General features: G+C 32.2%; 1 pseudogene; it reads left to right on the top strand.

The window, feature by feature from the left end:
- The first annotated feature begins 1,922 nt into the window (after nt 1–1,922).
- LOC138398572 (U2 spliceosomal RNA) lies at nt 1,923–2,090 on the top strand (annotated as a pseudogene).
- Nucleotides 2,091–8,092: the final 6,002 nt, after the last annotated feature.

Below are 8,092 nucleotides of genomic sequence, written 5' to 3'. Positions count from 1 at the left end.
TTTCTTGAAGTGTAGTCTTCAAACCATTTGCCTCAAAGTTTTGGGGTGTTGATTAAAAGCAAAGATTTCTTGGTCCTTTTATAGATCTATGGCTAAGACTCCAGGGTTGGGCCATAGCAAAATGCATTTAAACAAGACCACAGTGATTCTTATAGAATCTAAGGTTTGTAACTATGGTTATTGAAAGTATATGTATTGAATATTTATGATGTTAGGTACTATTATTTTACTTTCTTATTATAAAAGATACAAAATTCCCTATATCAAATAGCTCATAATTTGATGAATTGTACCAGATGGCAAAAATAATGATGACTTTTGAACAAAATTGGTGGAAATAAATTTATCAAAAGTATTCACATATTATATAGCTGCAAACATTTATTTTCCTATTCATATAACATGTACACTGGATCGAACAACTTTTACACTTTTGAAGAAAGTTATTACAAGCACTAGCTGACATATAGTAAGTGCTCAATAATCAAATATTTAAATAAATAAATATTAATGTAAAATTAAAATTAAAGAGATAAAATTAATATTAAAATATAATTTATGTAATTGAAATATATTTAAAATATTGTCATTTAAACATTTAATCATTATTAACGAGGTACTTTACATTCTTTTCTTTTATACTAAGGCTTTGGAGTCCAATGTGATTTTTCACTCTTATAGTAAATGTCAGTTTGGACTAGCTACATATCAGGTGTTAAATAATCACTTGTGGCTAACAGTTACCATAGTGGACAGCACAGCTCTAGAATCTCATCTCTAATTTTAAAACATTCTAATCATAAGCTACTTTGGGTAGCACTTGACTTGAAATACAAACAATCAATAGAACCTAGAGTAAATGAAGTACTAATATGTAAGTATTCTTTTTATATAATATCTTTGGGTATTATGAGTGTTTATAATGCTCTCCTTAACCAAAAAAACAGTGAAAATTCTGTTTCTTTTAATCTACTTTGTTTTCCACATCTGATCCCACCTTGTTCTCTAGCCACCCTCTCACTGATACTGATAGCAGAAACACACACAAACAGAGGCACACGCAACATACAAGTTCAACCTGATGTTTGAAAACAATATAACATTTTCCAACTCAAAATATTTTCTTCCTAGTTAGCTTAAAATTAATTCAATTTTCAAAGTTTCTTCTTATACCCTCTTTTTTTCCTTTTGCCTCAAGGTTATATAGGTCTGCATGTATCTTATATGGCTTATGGGGAAGAAAATGAATTGTTCCTTTTGTGCTGTCATTTGGCTTAGACCAAATGACATATCCACCAATTAAATGTCCTCAGCTCATTTACCTTTTAGTGCATTGTCATAGAATGGTGGAGACCCATGGGTTCCACTTGCTTCCCTGTTTCTTGCTTTGGCTTTTGCTGGCACTCCTGATATTTTTAGGCCTCATATAATTCCCATTGATTATCAACTAAGTAATCCAGCCTCACCCCGCTCCAGGGTGATTCTCTTGCAGCAAATGCCCCATTACTTCCTCAACATGCTGAGGCATGCAAGACATATAGAACTATGAAGGACTATAGCATTAGTTACAGGCTGATCTGTATAGGAACCTCCACCAGCCACTTCTCCTCCCATTCAGATGCACTGCTACATGCAGAAATCTACTCACCATGGGCTTTGACTGGAAAGGAATAAAATGAGGGGACATGGGAAGGAGGAATACACAGGATGACATTTTAAAAATTCTATAATACAAACTTAACTGGACTATTGGAAGAATTAGGTAGACATGAGTTCCATGGGCATAAGGAGAACAATTCTACTGTCATTAAGAATACATTTAAAAATTATTTTGAAAATAATCATTTCATATTATTGAACTTTTTTCTCACAGTACTATTTTTAGATGGTTGACTAAAGTTTTAAGAAAAAATAACATCATTATCGCTTCTCGGCCTTTTGGCTAAGATCAAGTGTAAGAAAAAATAACATCAGAAAGATAGTGGGAGAGACAAATCAAGAAAATCAAGAGCTTTTTTTTTTTTTTTTTTTGGTACATGCTCTTAAAGGTCTTATTAACTCAAGTCATTTTGGGCTTTAGTAAGACTCTAACATTTTTCTTGAAATAAAGATATTCTTCCATTTAAAATTACCTTTTAGTGCTGGGGAACAAAAATAAATCAATCCTTAGCTATAATGATTTGAAGTCTTTGAACTTTTCAAACGGAATCAAATGTCATATGAGTTATCCTTCTGTCTTATAGCTATTATTCTAACACAGTTCACTTTAATGATTCTCTGTCCACAGAATCATTGTCTATTTTTGACCCTTTTAACTTAGAAGTTACTCAGTTCTTGCCAGAAAATTATTTCTCCTTTCGTCAAATGATCATTTAAGAACTAATATTTTCCTTTCTTTAGAAGTCTATCTTAAGGTTATTTCTTTACAACTTTTACAAGTTTTAACTTTGTTATTACAACACAAAAGTATATCAAGTCTAGAACAGATTTCTGATATTTTTGGTATACAGAAAAACATTAATAATTAAGTGATTCTAAAGTAGGGTGGAGATTGCTCTTTTGGCCCTACGTAAGGCTCTTTAAATAAAATTATATCATTCTAATGCAGGCCACTGTGAAAAATACAACTGTTTTACAAATGAACTTCACAGAATTAAACATATTTAGTTTGATATCTGTTACCATGTGAATCATAAGCAAAATCTCAACTGTAAAGTAAAAGTGATTAAAATACACACTACAAAAACAACAGACACACCACTAGAACTAGCATAATGTTCTGTAACCCATGTTTAATCTGAGCCATTGTCATCAGAGAAATATCAAATAGCCTAAATACGAGGCAATTCACCAATATGGCAATGATACTGAAAATGATAGTAGAGTTGTTCTTACGCTTTCACAAGAGGAAAAGACAAGGAGACCAGATGTAAGGCAGATCATTTAGGCATATTAAACCCGTGAAGAGGTATCAAACTACTTGGTAATATCTGTGGAAGATAACCTTCTAGGGTGAGATGAGTGAAGAAGAGGAAAAGGCAAGATTTTGAATTTCCCTTGTTTTATAAAACTGGCACATGCAAATTTATAGGATATGTTTTATAAATAGCTCTGTTTTTTCCCAAATAGTTGATGTACTTCCTTACATATCTATGTTTAGACTAATGCCTCTACCCTTATCTAGAATATTTTGACAAGCATAAGTGAATTTTATGTTTTTTGAGAATCATTTTCACCTATTTGGGCCTTTGACACTTACTGGACTAAATAATTCTATCATTTCTTTGCTTCATCATACTCTGATAGTCTATGAGAATACATGCCCAGATTGTACCAGATTCAACGTGGAGTTATAATCAGTGTTTATATCTTCATATGATAAATTCAGGAGGCTATGTTCTCAGACACATAACAATTGAAGGTGAAATACTTTAAAAGAAAATGCACTCTTAATTTTATGATTGTTTCATTTCTTCAGGTTCTAAATAAGGTAAGTGCTTATTTTCTGTCTAGATTCACTACAAGCACTGCATAACTTCCTTATCACTTTCTGGGGTATGCAAAGTATAACAGTGAAAATTTTAAGGTTATTTTTTTCAAGTTAAAATTAATAATAAGGTGATTGATGCCAACCTGTATTATTTTGAAAGTATTAGACATGTATGTGTGATCTTACAAAGTTCCAATTCCTAGTCTATATAATCTTTAAGCCCTGAATTGTTATACATTAGTTTGAATCTTTGCTCTTGAATCACATGCAAAATCCCTTGAATGTTTTCAACATGGGAATCAATCTGGTGAGGACAGAGCTCTATTAACCCTCGAGTAATTAATTGCCTTTATCTTTCTTTATAATTCTTCTGAAAAATATTTTGTCACTTTTCTTAGTCTTCTTAACTTTCTCACAGATTTGGACATTAGAGATTAGGTCATTTTAATGGAAGTGTCTCCCTCTATGTATTTTTATGATTTCACAGGTTTAGAAGATATTGATATATTTGAGGATGAAATGCTTTTTTAAAAAATTTAGCATTCCTGTACTGTTATTATAAAATATTACATTCTCCCACCTACATGTTTTCTATATGAAAGTATTTTAAGTACCATTAAATATTTAACTATAGTGATCTCTTTTACCTCCACTTATGCAGATGTGATTATTTTCTGAGTGGAACATATCTGGAAATATCTCTTCTACCATTTTCCTGCTTGAGGTAGATTTCCCACATTATGACACAGTAGACATGTGAGATTTTTCATCCACTCTTTTTTAGCAATGTAAAATTTGCATTCTGTGTCATCATACACTATTATATGAACCCAAATTGATATTTTTATACTTCTTAATAACTTATAAAAGATCAAATTACTCAAATATATTTTTAGTCATGCTATTGAGATAATTCTCATTGCATACACAAAAACAAGATGTTTGTATTCAGTCTGATCTTTGCTTTTAAATCTTAGACTTAAGCAACTTGTGACACACATGCAGATTTGCTACCCAATTCCCCTTCAATGTGGCATTAGTGTAGTCGGAAACTTTTATCTCCACAGCAGAGAGCTGCTTTGCCTGAGGTCACATCTCTTTCTGGGACAACTGTCACGCCAGACCTCATCAATGAGTGGAATGAAATTTTGGTTTCCTTAGTTCAGTACAGTATAACTCTGAAGAAACATTTTATTTCCAGATATCCTTGTAGAGTTGGCCAAGGCTGCCATTGGGTCTGTTATGCAGTTTAATGTCTTTCTTTGCCGAATCCTGTCTGTCCCTTTTCCTGCTCTGCACAACTGCAATACCTGGTAAATCCCAATTTCATGATTGTGGTACAAAAAATGTGAAAGTAGGCTAAAGACTTATCTCCACCAGAATGGTACAAAAAGGAATCAAGATAATATTCATATTGAATTTTCCAGATTTTTCTCCTCTCAAGTTTAGGCATATGAAAATTCACTAAAATGAGATGTTCTAAAAACATAGATCTGGATTGGAGGAGTTACCTCGGCACAAGGTATATCTAAATGGCATATCTAAATAGGAGATAGTATATAATAGATTATCTTTTCAAAGTCACCTTATAATACAAAAAGTTGGTTAGAAATCACTTATTTCAACTTCAGTTACTATCAGCCACCAATGGTATTTTACAGTCTTATAATGATAAATTAGCATTCAAGGGCTTTTCCTTTCCAGGTTTCTATGGCAACCCCTGTACCACATACTCATTAGAAAGAAGTTCTGTTTAATTGATCTACTAATGTATTGCTTAATAGTAACTGTTAAGCAGTCTTTTGTTTCCAGGTCATATTTAGGGTTCACATATTTGCATAAAAGCATTTCGCTAGCTGAAACCAATCATTACTAGTAATTTTCTTTCTTTAGTTTAAAATAACTAAACCCTCATTGAGGTTTTCTGAATAGCAAATATTTATATCTTGGAGAATAGGCTTTCCGTATGAGCTTGGCTTGCTTTGTTTCTGTGAGCAGCAAGAAAATTACAGACCTTGAAAATGTTAATCAGTGAAGACAAAAAGAAGGTGTCTTTTTCTCCAGTTGAAATGCAAATTTACAGTGACGCTAACTATAGGCCACATGCAATATTTGATGACAAAGTTGTAATGGATAAATATAATTTAGAATGCATAGTAGTTATCCACTGCATAACTTTCGCTAATTAGAATTTTCATATGTTCCATGCAATGCAATTGAGACACTTTTAGCTGAGCTGTTTCTTGTATTTCTAGCTCATCTAAAGAACTAAGCTTAAGAATGCACTTGTCAGAGCCTTTCAATTAGCCTAGAAAAAAAACATTAATACAACTGATAAGTCCTTAAGTTAATTGGGGCAGGGTATCATTTATTGGATATTTTTGAAATATATTACCAAGTGTATTCTAAACAGTGGACTGGGAACTTAAAATTGTTAAGCTACTCAATCATCAGAAACATTATTTCCATTGCAGAGAAAAAGAAGATAAGTCTTTAAGAAATTTTAAATCTTGATCTATTCAGTTCATTCAATAAATATTAATTGGATATATGCAAAGTTCCAACGGGCACTAAATATTAAATGAATACAGAAGGCAAGCAAGAATTTTATACTTGTGAAATACACATACTAGCACCTACCTATTTCATTCAAAAAATCATTAAATAAGCATGTAATTACTTGTCATGTACCAGACAGGTGCTGGGCAATGTGACACGATGTGATATCCAATGTAATTATGCTAATCAATTGTGTAACTGGGTTTTATACTCAAGTCATTGATTCCAAATCCTATTTTCTTTCCATTGTATTAGTAAAGTGTTTATTTTATCTACAAAGAAGTGACACCATCTCCAGTCTGTCTCTACTACTATGATGCTGTAGTAATTTTAGTTCTTCCAGAGATCTTACTTGCTGCAGCTTATATTCCTGCCATCCTTTAGAAGGAGAATAGTTTACCATAGGATCAGCTCTATTGTTCAGAATTGCCTGAGATGCTAATTACAGTAGAAAAGAGGTAGTTACACAGACGAAGGGAAATACAGTGGGTGAGGGGAGAAGTTTAGGGCATACACATTGGAGTTCAATACCCCGGAGGTCAAATGCTTGTTTCTAGTCTGTGCAAACTAGAAATTGTTTAATTTCTCTTAACTATAAAATGGTAGTAATCAACACTATTAATATTTATGATAGTGCCTGGAATATCATAAGCATTGCACAATTGTATTTGCTGTTTTTTTATTGTTTTTGCTATCATTGTATTGACATTAGACCTAAGATACTAATGAGCAGGAGTAGAGTACATATGGGAAGGGAATTCAACATCTCCCTTTTCTCTTGGAAAAAAGAATACAAAGAAACATCAAATCACATGTCTATAAGGTCACCTAAAAATACAGCATAAGTTTGAAAAGGTGACTATTTAGGTGTCACACTAAGTGTATGTAACAAAGGAGAAATGAGCATTAGATGGGTTAGAAAAGAATGAAGGTAACTGAGTGACTCACAGGAGCTGAACAGCAAAAGACTTGCTTGTTTGGAATCTTGGATATGACAAATGGAGTGAAATTTTTCATTCATCAGTTGAAGAAATGACAGGAAAAATCATAAAATATTTAGTAGGCATCATGGGTGCTATTTTAAGAGTAGTGGATGATGGAATTATTGAAAAAAATGGCTGTGGTGAAACTTTTGGTTGCAGCTAGCTGAACATAACCTGCCTATATTTTGTGTGGTTTGTAGGAGGCCAAAGAAGACCCTAAGGTAGTATAAACCCGTATTGGATGTTAGGTCCATTTTGAAATCTATTTAATGTATCTAAACTTTAAGACATGAAAAGGGCCAAGAAATTGGTATAATACATTTGTATATACCTGAAAGTCCGCATTCTATCTGATGTACTAAATACTCTTAGGATCACTGTATAAATAGTGTTTTAGCCACTGCCTTCTACCAACCACACAACCATGAACAATGTATTGTCTGTTCCGTCTCTGCAATACCTGATGTCTGTGTCCACTTATTCACTAGTACCTTACTTCATTTTAGGTTCTTACTACCAATAACCTAGTCTATGACAATTCCTTGTTTCTTGAAAATTCTGACTGTATTTCATCATAATTTCGATCTCTCCTTCGGGGATTTCAAAAGTGTGGCTTATTTCTTTTTATGAGTCATGATGAGAGAAAATTCTATTTTTCATTAAATTTAAATACTATTACTAACAGGATGTTTTTCTCCAAAATGAATTTTGTTTTTTTTTTTTTAATTTTAAAAGTAATACATGTTCATAAAATACTTGCAAGATGTGAGGAAACAAAAAATCTTTAGATAGAATGAGAGCATCAACTCTAATTGCATTACCAAGACATAAATATACAATAAGTACTAATTTGTATATATTCTTTATACTGGAATATTCTGCTGTACATCTTGAATACAATTATACATTCAATATAATTATTTTTACAGTAAAAGGAGATATAAATGCATGCCGTTTTATAAACTGCTTTTTCTCCTTACATGTTGGGGACATATTTGCATATCAATAAATATACATCATTATTTAATAGTTGCATATTTATTCATTGGATATTCAGTGT

Source organism: Eulemur rufifrons, chromosome 17 (genome assembly GCF_041146395.1).
Source record: "Eulemur rufifrons isolate Redbay chromosome 17, OSU_ERuf_1, whole genome shotgun sequence".
Lineage (NCBI taxonomy): Eukaryota > Metazoa > Chordata > Mammalia > Primates > Lemuridae > Eulemur > Eulemur rufifrons.
Note: the sequence above shows the minus strand (reverse complement) of the source record. Positions and strands in the feature narration are given on the sequence as shown.